The 16366-nt window shown below is 46.0% G+C and overlaps 2 long non-coding RNA genes across 3 annotated transcripts in view; one reads left to right on the top strand and one right to left on the bottom strand.

Annotated features, from left to right (window-relative positions):
• LOC141133322 (uncharacterized) overlaps positions 1-12362 on the bottom strand; it is a 38243-nt gene extending 25881 nt beyond the window's left edge. The window contains exons 1-2 of one of the 2 annotated variants that reach the window (XR_012243048.1): positions 12094-12362; positions 2514-2631 (exon numbers count right to left, since the gene is read on the bottom strand). This is a non-coding gene — a long non-coding RNA (uncharacterized lncRNA). The remainder of the gene's footprint in view (positions 1-2513; positions 2632-12093) is intronic. The other variant, XR_012243047.1, reaches the window with a different exon arrangement.
• LOC141133323 (uncharacterized) overlaps positions 4244-16366 on the top strand; it is a 75319-nt gene continuing 63196 nt past the window's right edge. Inside the window, exon 1 of the long non-coding RNA XR_012243049.1 lies at positions 4244-4348. This is a non-coding gene — a long non-coding RNA (uncharacterized lncRNA). The remainder of the gene's footprint in view (positions 4349-16366) is intronic.

Below are 16366 nucleotides of genomic sequence, written 5' to 3'. Positions count from 1 at the left end.
TAATAGCGCCTGCAAACTGTCCCGAAACAGCCGCTGCTGTCTCTCCAGTGTGAAAGCCCCGAGGGCTTTCACACTGGAGCGGTGCGCTGGCAGGGGCGGTGTGGGCGTCGGCGGTAAAACATCGCTTTTTCTAGCGCTGCTTTACCGTCGTTATTGCAGCGGTATTCGGCCGCTAGCGGTGTGGTTTTGAACCCCGCTGGCGGCTGCAAAAGGGTTAAAACCGCTCGTATAGCGCGGCTATAGCCGCGGTATAGCCGCACTGTCCCATTGATTTCAATGGGCAGGAGCAGTTTAGGAGCGGTGAATACACCGCTCCTTCACCGCTCCAAAGATGCGGCTCTAAAAAAAGTCCTGCTAGCTGCATCTTTGGAGCGGTGAATACACCGCTCCTGCCCATTGAAATCAATGGGACAGCGCAGCTATATCGCCGGCAAAGCGCCTCTGCAGAGGCGCTTTACGGTGGTTTTTACCCTTTCTCGGCTGCTAGCGGGGGGTAAAACCGCCCCCGCTAGCGGCCGAATACCGACGGTAAAGTGCCACTTACAATAGCAGCACTTTACCGCCGACGCCGCCCCCAGTGTGAAATGGGCCTAAGAAAATGATAAACACAGTGGTGATGTTTTTACTATTTTATGTCTGAAGCAATGATGTGCATTTATGGACACTTGCAGTGAATGAGAGAGAAATACTGTAGGCAGCCAGTATAGTGAAAGTCTTTCACAACATTTAAAGCCAGCCATGAGAAGGGAAAAGAAACTCCTTGGAGGACTGACTGACGCTGCTGACCACCATACATATACACTGATCTGCGGCTGCCGGCTGCATACAGTATTTCTCTCTTTCTCTCTCGTCATCCCCCCCGCCCCCGGGGCCATTATAACAAATCAAGGGGGAGTCTCACTCTCACTCACACTCACCTTGCTTGTCCTGCCTCACTGCCTGGATTGGAGGATAAGAGAAGGAGAAGACAGCGGCTACGAATGGGTCATGGGCGGAGGCGGGACTTCAGGAGCACTCACATGACCCCCATACGGCCAATCGCAGGGCGCCGGACAGTTAACATGGCGGCCGGAGCGCGGGGGACACGGAAACATAAAATTAGGAGGCGGCAGCCAGTAGTGACACTACTGGCACAAAATTGCGCCCCCCTAAATGTCGCGCCCGGGGCCACGGTACCCCCTGCACCCCCCACGCTACGCCACTGATTAAGTGTATGGTTTTGGTAGTGTTGTCCCTGGCTTCACGTCCAGGGACAAATCCCACCTGGTCTCTATGTATGATCTTGGGTAGGAAGGGTGAGAGGCGATTTGCGAGAATCTTGGTGAACAGTTTGAGGTCTATATTTAATAGGGATATTGGTCTATAGTTAGGGCATAAAGAAGGGTCTTTACCTGGTTTTGGGATAACTACAATTTGGGCCTGAAGCAGGGTTGAAGAGGGGAATATCTTCTCATCTAGAGCAGAAAAGGCTTTCACCAAAAGGGGTGACAATAGTAAAGGGAAAGTTTTATAAAAGCGAGGAGAAAACCCATCTGGACCTGGGCTTTTGCAATTTTTGAGATGCTTTATGGCCTGTATAAAATCATTATCAGACAGAGCGGACTCCAAATCCTCCAGATCGGAAGATGGGATGGTGGGGAGGGCAGTTTCTTCAATATATGAAGAAAGGTCCTGCGGAGGGGTACCAGAGTGGGGTTTAAATGGTGATGTCTGTGGAGATAGGTTGTATAGAGTCGCATAGTATTGACGGAATTCTTCAGCTATGGCCGAATTGTTCAGTATTTTCCCTTTAGTGGAGGAGTTAATAAATGGGATAGGGCTTCGCATCTGGCGAGGATGCAACGAATTCGATAGGTGTCTACCACATTTATTGGCTTGGAAGTAGTGAACGAATCTCCCTTTACTTCTAGCCACTAACGATCTTTCCTCCAAAATTTGCAAAAGATCCTTCCTGGCATTAATCAATTCTAGCTGTGTGGATGAGTCGGGATTGTGTTTGTGTGAATCTTCCAAAGCAGCTATGGTGGCAAGGAGGCGTGTTATGTCCGCCGTGCGTTCCCGTTTTAGTCTAGAGCCATGTTGAATGAATTTACCTCTGAGCACGCATTTAAGCGCTTCCCATTTTGTGAGAGGGTTTGTGCCGTCTCGTGCATGGTCGGTGACAAAGTGCTTAATGGTCTGTATGATATCTTGATTACAGACTGAATCAAATAACAAGTTGTCATTCAGTCTCCATGAGGATCTAGTTTTGCACGTCGGGATCCTCCCTAAACTTAGGTGAATAGGAGCGTGGTCTGACCAAAGAGTGAGGCCTATAGAAGTGCCTGGTTTGTAGTCAAGTAACGATTGGGAGATGAAGATGTAATCAAGTCTGCTATAAGATGAATGTGCAGGGGAGTAGTATGTGTAGTCCTTAGTGGTAGGGTGTAGAACTCTCCATACGCCCACCAGGGAAAGGTCAGAAAAGAGTGTTCGCATTCTGGTCAGAGAGGCTGGGGAAAGTGAGGACTTACCAGTGGAGGTGTCGAGACGAGGTATCAAGGCTACATTAAGGTCTCCTCCCAGGATCATATTGGTCGTGCTGAAGCGTTTCAGACGCGATATCACCGTGGACAGAAATTGTTGCTGGTCCTGATTTGGAGAATAAATATTAATAATAGTGTAAATCATGTTCATATATGACAGTTTAAGGAAGATATATCTCCCCTGAGGGTCTACATAGGAATCTAGCACATCTGGTGTAAATGTAACGTGAAATGCAATGGAAACCCCTTTGGATTTGGCAGATGGGTTAGTGCTGTGGAACCAGGTAGGGTATTGCCGGTGGAGTAATTGCGGGATGGTGTCGGACCTAAAGTGAGTTTCCTGGAGGAGGAGAATTTGCGTACGGAATTTATGAAAATTATATAATATTTGTCTCCTTTTCTCCAGGGTATTAAAGCAGTGGCGGCCCGTCCATAGGGGCGCATGGGCGCCGCCCCCCTCCAGGCAGTACCAAAAAAAAAAAAAAAAATGTCAAAAAAAAAAAAAAACATTTTTAATGCCGGCCCTTTAAAAAAAAAACAAAAAACAATAAAAGGTCCTTTAGTGCACTGTGTGCGGACACAGTGCGACGCCGGACACATTGCACTAAGGGGAAGCACCACGTCTATGCAATCATGAGATTGCAGACATGGCGCTGCATTTGCGGGTGTTGAGCCCGCCTTGCGGCGCTTTCCTAAGCGCCGATTAGCTTCTGCCCGGCGATCATAGTATATGTTACTATGGCCGGGCGGTTTGATTGACATCTCAGTTTGATGTCACTTCCTGTTCTCATTCTCCCATTGCGCCCGGGAGAAAGGAAACAGGAAGTATGAAGAAGACACCACTGGAGAGGACAACGGCAAGGTAAGTAGTACACTACCGCTGTGCTCCCGTGGAGAACAGGGGGGGGGCTGCACAGGCTGCATTGGGGGACACAGGCAAGGCTGCATTGGGGGACACAGGCAAGGCTGCATTGGGGACACAGGCAAGGCTGCATTGGGGACACAGGCAAGGCTGCATTGGGGGACACAGGCAAGGCTGCATTGGGGGACACAGGCAAGGCTGCATTGGGGGACACAGGCAAGGCTGCATTGGGGGACACAGGCAAGGCTGCATTTGGTGGACACAGGCTGCATTTGGTGGACACAGGCTGCATTGGGGGACACATGCAAGGCTGCATTGGGGGACACAGGCAAGGCTGCATTGGGGGACACAGGCAAGGCTGCATTGGGGGACACAGGCAAGGCTGCATTGGGGGACACAGGCTGCATTTGGTGAACACAGGCTGCAATGGGGGACACAGGCAAGGCTGCATTGGGGGACACAGGCAAGGCTGCATTGGGGGACACAGGCAAGGCTGCATTGGGGACACAGGCAAGGCTACATTGGGGGACACAGGCAAGGTTGCATTGGGGGACACAGGCAAGGCTGCATTGGGGGACACAGGCAAGGCTGCATTGGGGGACACAGGCTGCATTTGGTGGACATAGGCTGCATTTGGTGGACACAGTCTGCATTTGGTGAGACACAGTCTGCATTTGGTGAGACACAGGCTGCATTTGGTGAGACACAGGCTGCATTTGGTAAGACACAGACTGCATTTGGGGGACACAGGCTGGCTGTATTTTGTGGGACACAGGCTGCATTTGGTGGGACACAGGCTGCATTTGGTGGGACACAGGCTGCATTTTGTGTGACACAGGCTGCATTTTATGTGACACAGGCTGCATGTAAGGACGGACTCCGCTGGGGACACCTGATGGCATCTGGTGGCAGGCGACGTGGCTAGTGACACGCTCAGGGCTCCCACTGATTCTGCATTATGGTGAGTTGAATGATTTCATTTTATATTACAATGTAATAATAGAATTAATGCGCTTCAATTATCCTGACACCATAACAACCATGGTTCCGGGATGATTGAAGTGCTAACACCAGGTGTTTGGAATATCTTTATCTGCTGATTGTTAAACTTTCTAGAATACACATACTTCTATTGTTGTGTAGGATCTGGGCCTGCTGTCCCTCCATCCCTCTCTCCCTCCATCCCTCATTCATCTCAGATGCTAACCACACCACCTTAGAGCCACTCCCACTATTTTGCTGAAACCACTCCCATTTTCACCAAGTGGGAGGGGTCAAAAAGGAAGGGCGGGGTCTGGCGCCCCCCCATCCTAAAACTTCACCAGCCGCCACTGTATTAAAGCCCCTACAATTTAATGAGGAGATCTTCAGGGAGGGTTGCATTGCCATAAGAGGAGCAAGAGGAGAGAGGTACTGTAATGGATATGAGTGAGGCCCGCTGTCTCAATGGAGGGGAGAGAGAGAAGGGATAGTGGGAGGCTTAAACGCCCTCTAGTGGTAAACATCAGGAGAGTAAGCGTATAGGGTGAAAAAGTGAGAAAAAAGAAAGAGAAGAAAGGTGCCAAGGCCTTAAGGGCCATACTAGGGTGTTGTAGTCAACAAGTCAGCTAATACCAATATGGAAGCTGAAAATCCTAAGGGGGGGTATGAGGTTAGCGCACGGAGGGGCCCGCACACACTGGGGAACAACTTCAAAAACATTTTTATAATAACGTTACGGCTCAAGGCCCTTCTCAAAAGGTTAAACTTTATCCGACTATATTTCCGTAGGCCTCCAGAGGGTAAAACCCCATGAGTGCCTACAATTTAACAATAAGAAGGGTCATGTATCTGGCTTCAATATAAAACTAGATTCAATCAAATATTGCATAGGGTGGGGGGGGGGAAGGGATTCATTGAGGGGTGGGGCAAGTGAGCACCAACAGACATAACTCTCGGATATGAGATAACACACATCTAATGGAAATATCAAAACCTGCAAATAAAATTGTAAAGTGTTAAAGTGGTATAGGAGCTCAAAGTCCCAACATATCCGGGGCAGCTCCACAGGTCAAAGTCCTGCGAAGGAAAAAAAAGGTAACTGGTCCAAAAAGAGGACCCGACAAAGTCATCCAGCCGTCGATTTGGAGGCGTCTGATTTAGAACGTTTGTTCTTCTTGGATTGTTTGCGCCAGCCAGCAGGAGGTTGGAAACCAGGGGTTGCTGCATGAAGCGGCCAGTCCGGCAAAGAAATTTGTGGAAGTTCAAAGGTACCCAGGAACTTTGGGAGGTCACCCAGAGTGCGGAAGAATGCCGACTTCCCTTCGTGGGATGCAGATAGATTGAACGGAAAACCCCAGCGATACTTGATGTGTTTTGCTTGCAGGGCTCCCGTAAGGGGCTTCAATGCACGACGCATATCAAGGGTCAGCTTAGAGATGTCCGGGAGTAAAGATATTTGAGTGCCATTAAAGTAGATGGCTACTTGTGCACGTGCGGCTTGCATTATAGCATCTTTGATCGCGTAGAAATAACGTCCCTGGGATGTTCTAGATTGGGGTTCTTGGGGCCCAAAGCTCTGTGTACCCGGTCCAATTCCAGAGGGGCGTCTTTATCTTTCTGTATTAGATCGTTGAAAACGGCGATGACTGCAGGGGCCAGATCCTTGGTCTCGATCGACTCCGGAAGGCCACGGATGCGTATGTTATTACGTCTGGCCCTGTTCTCTTGGTCATCTTGGTGGTACATTAATTGCTGTATCTGTAGAGTATGCTCATGTAGGATGTTTTCATGAGATTGCAAGGCAGTGACAGTTTCTTCTACAGTATGCTCCACATCCTCCAGTCTGTTTGTGACAACTCTGCGCAGCTCTGCAATCTCCTGTTTATATGAACGCTCCAGCCTCTGCACACAGGACTCAAAGTCATGCTTATTTGGGAGGGCTTTGATGTAGGCCTCCATGTCCCAGCTATTGAATGACCTGTGCGATTCTGGGGAATGGCTAACTGATCGGACTGACTCATTTTCAGAGTCTGAAGGGGATCTGGTGCGCTGCCTGGTTCTCAAACTCAGTGTGGATCGTTGTGAGGCGGCCCCCTGTGAGGCTGTATGGGAGCCTGAAGAGTGGGTCGGCGCCATCTTGGATGAGGGGGGGGCCCGGTGATTCGGCCCTAAACGAGTGAAATAGCGATCAATTTCCCCCTGTATTTGCGGTTCTAGGGTATGCTGAGAGTCTCTGCCACCCCTCTTCCCCATCACAGACCTCTGATCTGGCTTTGTGAAGCTCTACGAGCCGTGGAATGTCCGGCGGGTGCGGGAGCTCCAGGAAGATGCGGCCGCTCACTCCATGCGCCAAGCCACGTCCCGGAATTCTTCTTTAACCTACTTCTTGGGAGCCATGGACATCATGCCCTGTTGAATGTGTTATCAAACCATCCTGGGCTCACAGGATAATAATGCAGGAAATGGCTGCTCTCGGCATCATTCAGGACCCACCCACTCCTGGAGGTAGAGAACCCTCAACAGGGCCGGGATACGGGGTGGGTAAGAGGGGCAGCTGCCCTGGACACTGTGGTATCATGTGAGGTTTTGGGACACCACAAAGAGATTGGGGGGAGAGGACTTGTGTTGGGTGGGGGAATATGGGGGGGGTAGTAGGTATATATTGTTCTAGGAGGGGGAATTTGGGGAGGTGTGCTAGGAGTGGTGATTTGGGGGGGGGGGGTTGTGCCTTTAGGGATGATTGAGAGCATTTGTGTTAGAAGGGGAAATTTGTGGGAGATCTGTGCTAGGATGGGGATTTGGGAGAGGGTTTTGGAAAATGAAGGGTAATTTTTTTTTGGGGGGGGGGGTATTGCGCTGGTAGTATATGTAGAATGATAACATTTGAGCTTAGCATGCTGATTAGAGCTCGATTTTTTTTGTAGGGGGAGTGGATTTTTGCTGACACATAATTCTCATACATCTCGGGGGGGCCAATTTGGCATGTTCGCACTGGGCTCTAGATAACCTTGTCCCAGCACTGACCTCAATGTCACATAATGGGCAGGAGACTGCAGGATTTAAAGCAGAACTAAATCTTCTTTTTACACCCATGTAAGCTTTTCATTGTTTCTAAGGAGAAGGTATCATGGCTGATTAGACAAATTTTTGGACAATCTCACAGTGTCTTTATCCCCCCACACAGTGAACTATACCTCATTAACTTGTGGGGAGGTGCAGCATGGCACAGCATCAGTAATTACACAGACTCCGATTGTAGAGAACAGAGCTTGTATTAATGCAGAATTCAGTAATTCACAACAAACCCGGCGGTAAGGCACCCGACTGGGAACACTCATGGCATGTAACAGCAATGTGTAGCAAAGCAGGTCCCAGATGTGCTGGCAGCATCTGTCTAGAGGGGTGGAATGCGGCCTGCCCCCTCTGGACCCAAATAGTGAACAGTAGGCTCAAAACGACGCGTTTCATCTAAGAAGACAGCATCTGGGGATGAAACGCGTCGGATCGAGCCTACTGTTCCCATTGCATTACCAGTCCTGCTATACAAGCGCTTGTTGTTCTACTTAAATGTGAGTGTTTCCATTTACCTTTTTAATAAATTTCCTGTTAAGCGGATTCACACTATGTGGGATTTTTATTTCATTTATGGCCATACATCTGTGAATCCATGTTACGGATTATATTTCTGAAGTTCTGCCTCTTGAGACCTGTGTCCCCTGGAGGAAAGTGGGATTACTAACTTCGGGTGTCTAAACATCCACAAAGGCTGACGTTCCCAGCCATTGGTGCATTGTCACCGCAAAGCTCTGACGACTCATTTGGCATATGCCTTATTGAGTCCATATGTTCCGGTAAGCCTCAGTTTTATCGGTGGTGATTTCCTTTATTATTCTTCACGCACTATTATGTTTATATCTGGAGGTTGATATCTAGTTCATCGGGATCAACACTTCAATAATACTTTTTGTCACAAACTTTTTTACTGTTTTGGACTAGATTTCAATGGTTTTAACCACTCTTCTTAGCATGGATTTTTAACGTTGATAACTTTGCACTTTATATTTATATATGTTTCTACACACCCAAGTATATTTTCCACACGTTTTGAATGTTTAAATATTAGTCATCCTCATATGACTTAACACCATTTATATCTAGCGCTGCACCAGTGCATGTAGTTAAGCAAATATAAAGCACTTAAAAAGATAATCAGCATTTTTTAAAATATTTTATAAGTTATGCTACACTATATTACCAAAAGGATTGGGCCGCCTGCCTTTACACGCACATGAACTTTAATGGCATCCCAGTCTTAGTCCGTAGAGTTCAATATTGAGTTGGTCCACCCTTTGCAGCTATAACAGCTTCAACTCTTCTGGGAAGGCTGTCCACAAGGTTTAGGAGTGTGTCTATGGAAATGTTTGACCATTCTTCCAGAAGCACATTTGTGAGGTCAGGCACTGATGTTGGACCAGAAGACCTGGCTCGCAGTCTCCGCTCGAATTCATCCCAAAGGTGTTCTATCAGGTTGAGGTCAGGACTCTGTGCAGGTCAGTCAAGTTCCTCCACCCCAAACTCGCTCATCCATGTCTTTATAGACCTCGCTTTATGCACTGGTCCAAATCATTTGGTGGAGGGGGGATTATGGTGTGGGGTTGTTTTTCAGGGATTGGGCTCATGAGGGGAACTCTTAAGGTGTCAGCATACCAAGGCATTTTGGACAATTTCTTGCTCCCAACTTTGTGAGAACAGTTTGGGGATGACCCTTTCCTGTTCCAACATGACTGCCCACCAGTGCACAAAACAAGGTCCATAAAGACATGGATGAGCATGTTTGGGGTGGAGGAACTTGACTGGCCTGACCTCAACCCAATAGAACACCTTTGGGATGAATTAGAGCAGAGACTGTGAGCCAGGCCTTCTCGTCCAACCTCATAAATGCGCTTCTGGAAGAATGGTCAAACATTCCCATAGACACACTCCTAAACCTTGTGGACAGCCTTCTCAGAAGAGTTGAAGTAGTTATAGCTGCAAAGAGTCGGCCAACTCAGTATTGAACCCTAAGGACTAAGACTGGGATGCCTGCCATTAAAGTTCATGTATGTTAATGGGAACATATAACAAATATAAAGTAGGTATTATCCCAATTTGGTTGCAAAAGTGAACATACACTTTAACCACTTGCCGACCGCTGCATGTACATATACGTCAGCAGAATGGCTCGGCTGGGCAAATGGGCGTACAGGTACGTCCCTTTGAATTTGCCGCCCTGTGGCCACGTGTGCGCGACCCTGCTGGGAGCTCCGTGAGTCGAATCGCGGGTCCCTGCAGATTTGATCGCCGCGGGGATACCTGCGATCGTCTCACAGAGCTGATAAACGGGGAGATGCTAATGTAAACAAGCATCTTCCCGTTCTGCCTAGTGACACTGTCACTGATCATAGCTCCCTGTGATCGGGAGCTATGATCAGTGAAAGCGGGGTTCCCACTCAAAGAAAAAAAAAATAAAAGTCAGCAGCTACAAATACTGCAGCTGCTGACTTTTAATAATCGGACACCTACCTGTCCCAGGGTGCAGCGATGCGGGGGATCGAAGCCCCGCTCGTCCCTCCCTCTGCTTGGCGGTGCCGGCATTTTAACTGTGGGCGCCCGGCTGTGGCTTCACAGCCGGGCACCCACTGCGGAAGCGCGAGCCGCGCACCGTCACTGGCCACGCAATTATCTGGGACCGGTCACGTGTCCCAATTGATTGACAAGAGGGAGGGGGGAGAGGCAATCTCCCTTCCTGCGCCGAGGGAAGTGACGTCAGGAGTCCAGGCGCCAAAGGAGGCAGACTACGAGGGACCCCCTAGCAACAGGCATTTAGAGGTGAGTAAAAAAACATTTTTCTGCAAATTTTTTTTTTTTTTTAAGCACATTAATATTTTTTTTTTTTGGAGGTGGAACTCCACTTGAAGTGCCGTTCGTAGCCCATCCCCCTAACAGTTAGAAACACTCCCCAGGACACACTTAACCCCTCCCTAGCCCCCTAGTGGTTAACCCCTTCACTGCCAGTGTAATTTTTACAGTAATCAATGCAATTTTATAGCACTGATCGCTGTAAAAATGACAATGGTCCCAAAAATGTGTCAAAAATGTCCAATGTGTCCGCCATAATGTAGCAGTCACGATAAAAATCGCAGATCGCCGCCGTTACTAGTAAAAAAAAAAAATATTAATAAAAATGCCATAAAACTATCCCCTATTTTGTAGACGCTATAACTTTTGCGCAAACCAATCAATAAACGCTTAATGCGATTTTTTTTTACCAAAAATATGTAGAAGAATACGATTTGGCCTAAACTGAGGAAAAAAAAAGTTTTTTTATACTTTTTTGGGGGATATTTATTATATTTATATTTATTATATTTATTATAGCAAAAAGTAAAAAAATAATGTGTTTTTGTTCAAAATTGTCGCTCTATTTTTGTTTATAGTGCAAAAAATAAAAACCGCAGACGTGATCAAATACCACCATAAGAAAGCCCTATTTGTGGGAAAAAAAGGACGTCAATTTTGTTTGGGAGCCACGTCGCACATCGCAATTGTCAGTTTAAACGACATAGTGCCGAATCGCAAAAAGTGCTCTGGTCTTTGGCCAGCAAAATGGTCCAGGGCTTAAGTGGTTAAGCACCTCTGACAGTTTTTAGTATATCTCAGCCCCGGTCGCAGCCATTTTTGCTGGACAGCTCAGTCTACATGTACATGTGGAGAGAAATTTAAAGAAAAGCATGTAATTAAAGCGGAGGTTCACACAAAAATGGAACCTTCGCTTTTCGGAATCTTCCCCCCCTCCGGTGACACATTTGGCACCTTTCGGGGGGGGGGGGGTTGCAGATACCTGTCTAATACAGGTATTTGCACCCACTTCTGGGCATAGACTCCCACGGGATTCTACGCCTCTCCCCCCCCTTCTCCCCCGCTGTCTGCTGGGAAACACACGGGTCCCAGAGACAGCAGGGACCATCCGGATTGCGCAGTAGGGAACCGAGAAGTGAAGTCGCAAGGCTTCACTTCCTGATTCCCTTACCGAAGATGGCGGCGGCAGCACCCGAGAGCCGAGCCTGGCATCGCAGGCGCCCTGGACAGGTAAGTGTCCATATTTTAAAAGTCAGCAGCTGCAGTATATGTAGCTGCTGATTTTTAAAAAAAAACATTTCGGCGGACCTCCGCTTTAAAAAAAGATAGGAATTAATTTACAAAAATTCCCTGGCCAGCAATAGAAAATAATAACTATGCATAAAAGCAGGCAGAATGTTTACTTTCCAATTACAAAGAAGTAGCCTTGCTATGTAAATTCTCTTCACATCCGTCTGGCAGAATTAAGTCTGTGCTGCAAAGAGGATATCCGTGTGTGCATGCTCTGAAAAGAGAGGTTATTGGCTTAAGGCAGCGCCATGTGTACTCTTTACACCTCTGTACGCTGCACTGTTCAGCTAATCCAAGCTCTATTATAAAATAAGGTCAAATACCTGAGAAGGGAGAAACTCTAGATGTCTCCTACTGAAATGTATACATTATTTGGTTTCACTGAACAGTCACATGCTGAGATTCTCAGTCACAGCCCGTTTCTCCTTCTTTGTTTAATAAATTTTTATTCAAGAAAAATATACAGCAAGAATACAAGTAAAACTCAAAATAGAGAGCATTTCCATTTTTACAATAAAGCAAGAAAACAGTACTCACATATCACATTGATTATAATAATTCTATAGTTGCCTTCAGGGAGATCCATAAAGTCAGCTCACTAGCTGATTGGGCAAAGAGTATAAACTATGTGAGCACTATGAACCGAACGTAGTTGAATATAAACATATTGCATTAGTTTATGAAAAAATAAACACTAATAAAAAAAAGTAGTGGGAGAGAAATGTAGGAAAGAGGAAGTGAAGGAATAGAAGGAAGAAAGAATGGGAGAGAGTATAAGAGGAAGAATTGGAAGAGAAGGGGTTAGGAGGGAGGGGAGGGAAGGAGGAGGGTTGCCGGCATGCATGGTCATGTATTGAAAAGAGAGGTGCGTTAGCGAAGTTAAATGCAATGCTAGGAGGCTAAGTGTGAATGATAAGTTTAAGGGGTTTGTGTGATAATATTTTTATATGTAGAAGTGGTTTGAAATTTTTTCCAAGGATCCCATATTAGAGAGTGTTTCTGAGAGGTCCCTCTGATGTTGTGGGTGATACTCTCCATGAGGTGTACATTGTCAACCATTTGTAGCCAATTTTTTATAGAGGGGATTACCGGTTGACCCCATAAGGTGGGGATTAAGGCCTTAGCAGTATTCAATAGATGAGGAATGATTGAGCGTTTGTACGACCTTATGGGAGTTTTTGTAACATGAAAAAGGGTAGCCCACGGGTCATTTGGTATGTAAACATCAGCAATCTGAGCAATCAGATCATGAATGAGGTCCCAATATTGGCGGATAAGAGGACAAAACCACCATATGTGTGCATGAGTAGCTTCGTTCCCACAGTTCCTCCAGCACAATGGGGAACTGGCGGGGAACATTTGATGCAGTCTAACTGGGGTGTAATGCCATCTAGTGAGCAATTTATAGTTAACCTCTGACATTTTTGAGGCTAGTGACGAAGTGTGGGCCAATTGAAGGATCCTATCCTTTTGGTTGTCAGTTAGGAAAAGATCGAAGTCTTCTTCCCATTTAGTCAGGTAAGGTGGGAAGCCGGGGTTTTGAAGGGTGATAAGGGCTTTATAGAGTAACGAAATGCTATGTAGAGGAGGGTCTTTTGGATAAAATATAACTTCTATATCGTTTAAATCACTGATGCCCCTAATAGGAGTAGGAAGAGAGCTTAAGAAGTGTTGTATTTGGTGGTATCTCCACTTATCTAAGAACGTGACAGGTTTAGGGGCGAGGAGCACAGATAGTGGTTTTAGTACATTGCCATTTAGAATATGATGGAGCAAGAGAGGCTCTTCCGGCCTCCATGATTTAAAGCCCGGGTCCAGAAGACCTGGCAAAAAGTATGTATGATTGAGGAGAGGTAAAAGAGGGGAGTCATAAGTCCAGGAAAATTTTTTGTGTAAGGCATCCCATACATCTAAAGAGGATATGGTGAGAGCCGAGGTAGTACAAGTAAGGCTTCTGTGGGAGCGGGGTATCCAGGGAGCCATTGAGAGATCCATGCCACTTAAGGAATACTCAATTTGTACCCATAACTTCGAATTAAGAGCATATTTCCAATCAGCAAGTCTGGCCAAAACAGTCGCTTGGTAATATGCTTTGAAATTGGGAAGTGCCAGACCACCTGAACATTTGGAACGAAACAATAGCTCTCTGGATATTCTAGGATGTCTGTCCTTCCAGATGAAGCGAGAGATCATAGAAAAAAATAGTAAAAAAACCCACAGGGACACTCAATGGTAGCATTTGAAAGAGAAAGAGGATGCGAAAGAGGATGCGAGGTAAAACGTTCATTTTAATTATATTTACTTTCCCTAACCAGGTGTGGGACAGGTTAGACTAGTTTCGTAGGTCAGTTCTGATCTTGTTTAAAATGGGAATATAATTGTATCGAAAAAGGATTGGAGATTAGGGGTAAGATAAATACCTAAGTATTTCATACATTTTGGTTCCCATTTAAAAGGAAAGAGGGGTTTGAGAGAGAGAGCCTCGGACTTAGGGATGTTAATGTTTAAAATTTCAGATTTAGATAAGTTTATTTTGAAGTTAGAGATTGAGTGAAACGTGGAAAATGCACACATCAGGTTGGGAATCGAAATACGTGGTTGTTGGATGAAAAATAGAACATCATCTGCATACGCTGCGTATTTATGGGATCTGTTACCTATTTGTATGTCTTTGATATTAGTATTGTTCCTAATTGTAGCTAAGAAGGGTTCTAAGGTAATAGCAAAAAGGAGAGGGGAGAGGGGACATCCTTGTCTGGTTCCATTATGTAGAACAAAGGGGTCACTTAGCGTCCCATTAATTCTAATTTGTGCTGAGGGATCAGAATAGAGGGATGAGATGCGATGGAACATTTTGGGTCCCAGACCGAAGTGACGTAGGGTCAGCTTTAGGTACTCCCAGTCCACCCTATCAAAAGCTTTTTCTGCATCAGTGGAAAGGAGTAGGGTGGGCTGGGAGCATCGCTGAACGTATTGAATCAAGGAGATTGCTCGAAGGGAATTATCTTTTGCTTCTCTAGTGGGTATGAAGCCTGTTTGGTCTGCCGAGATCCATTTAGGTATAAGGGGGAGTAAACGGTTTGCCATTACTTTGGCGAATAATTTAATGTCAACATTTATTAATGATATTGGTCTGTAGCTGTTACAAAGAGTAGGGTCTTTATCTGATTTGGGAATAACAGTGATATGAGTTGAGAGTGATTCAGGGCGTAAACCTGAGGAGTGAGAGATAGAGTTTGCATATGCGGAGAGACGAGGAAGCAGGATGTCACTGAATGTTTTGTAATAGAGAATAGTGAACCCGTCTGGTCCGGGGGCTTTACCAGAAGGTGAAGACTTTAATGCTACTTGAAATTCCTCAACTGAGAAGTCTTCTTCTAAGTCTTTAAGGACAGATGTGGGCAATTTAGGAAGGTTAGCTTCTTTCAAGTAGGAAAGCATGCGGTTCCGTCTCTCCTTTTGAGGAAGAGAGGATAGGTCGTTTTTGACGTTATACAGATCTGTATAATAATCTCTGAAGGCTTTAGCAATGTCTGGAGTTGAATGGGCGAATGCACCTGATGTAAGTTTGATTTTGGGAATAAATGATTGCGATTGTTTAATTTTTAATGATCTGGCTAACAATCTACTAGGTTTGTTCCCCCATTCGTAAAATTTCTGTGACAGACGTTGGAACTTTCGCTTGGTTTCTAAATTAAGGAGGGACTTTAATTCCTCTCGTTTAAGTGTGAGGGATTGAAGGTGTTCAATATGTAAAGAAAGTTTATGTTGCTTGTCAAGAGCCGCTATCTGTTGTAAGACCTGGTCAATTTGTTGACCATGCTCCCTTTTCTTCCGAGCGCCAAGCTCAATGAGTCGGCCTCTAATAGTAGCCTTGTGAGCCTCCCACACAATAGAGGGGGAGGTATCCGAAGGTTTGTTTTCCTTAAAGTACTGCGATAGATGAGAGGCCAACATGGAAACCTCCACTTCATCCGAGAGAAGGGAGTCATTCAGCTTCCAATTGGTGGAGCGTCGGGGTAGGGAAGGCATGGTCAATGTCATTGACACGGGTGCATGGTCTGAAATAGATGCGGTGCCTATGTGAGTAGAGTGTAAGAGGGGGAGATGAAAGTGATCTATGAATATATTGTCTATTCTGGAGTATGATTGATGTGTTGAGGAGAAATGTGAGAAATCCTTCTCCTTAGGATGAAGAAGGCGCCAGGCATCCATTAATTGAAGATCAAGAAGCCGTTTTTTCACAAATTTCAGTCGTTTAAAAGAGATATTAGAACGATTTTGTGACGTATCCATAGTGGGGTCTAGTGGCATGTTTATATCTCCCGCTAGGATAGTAAGTCCCTTAGTAAAGTGTGACAGTTTGGTCAGTATTTGGGAGAGGAAGGCTGGTTGATTATGGTTCGGGCAATAGATATTTGCAAGAGTGCATTGGGTGTTTCCAATAAATCCCCTAAGAAAAAGAAAGCGACCATGGTCATCCGCAAGCATATCGGATAATCTGAAGGGCATGTTTCTGCAAAAACCAATAGCTACCCCCTTGGCCTTATTGGTGTCTGATAGGCTGTAATACCACTGTGGAAAGTTAGGTGATGTTAGTTTAACAGGTGTCGTATGAGTTAAATGCGTTTCCTGAAGAAAAGCAATGGAACATGTGGCTTGTTTCAACTCCCGATAAACTTGATGTCGTTTAGCAGCAACATTAAGACCCCTAACATTATAGGATACAATCTTTACCTTAGCCATTTAGAATAGGGTGTGGACCTTCAACCTAGCTTGCCATGCATGCCAGCAGGGAGGAGAAAGTGGG

The sequence above is a fragment of the Aquarana catesbeiana genome, linkage group LG03, assembly GCF_042186555.1.
Source record: "Aquarana catesbeiana isolate 2022-GZ linkage group LG03, ASM4218655v1, whole genome shotgun sequence".
NCBI lineage: Eukaryota > Metazoa > Chordata > Amphibia > Anura > Ranidae > Aquarana > Aquarana catesbeiana.
The sequence above is the reverse complement of the archived record's forward strand: the minus strand, read 5'-3'. Positions and strand labels throughout refer to the sequence as shown.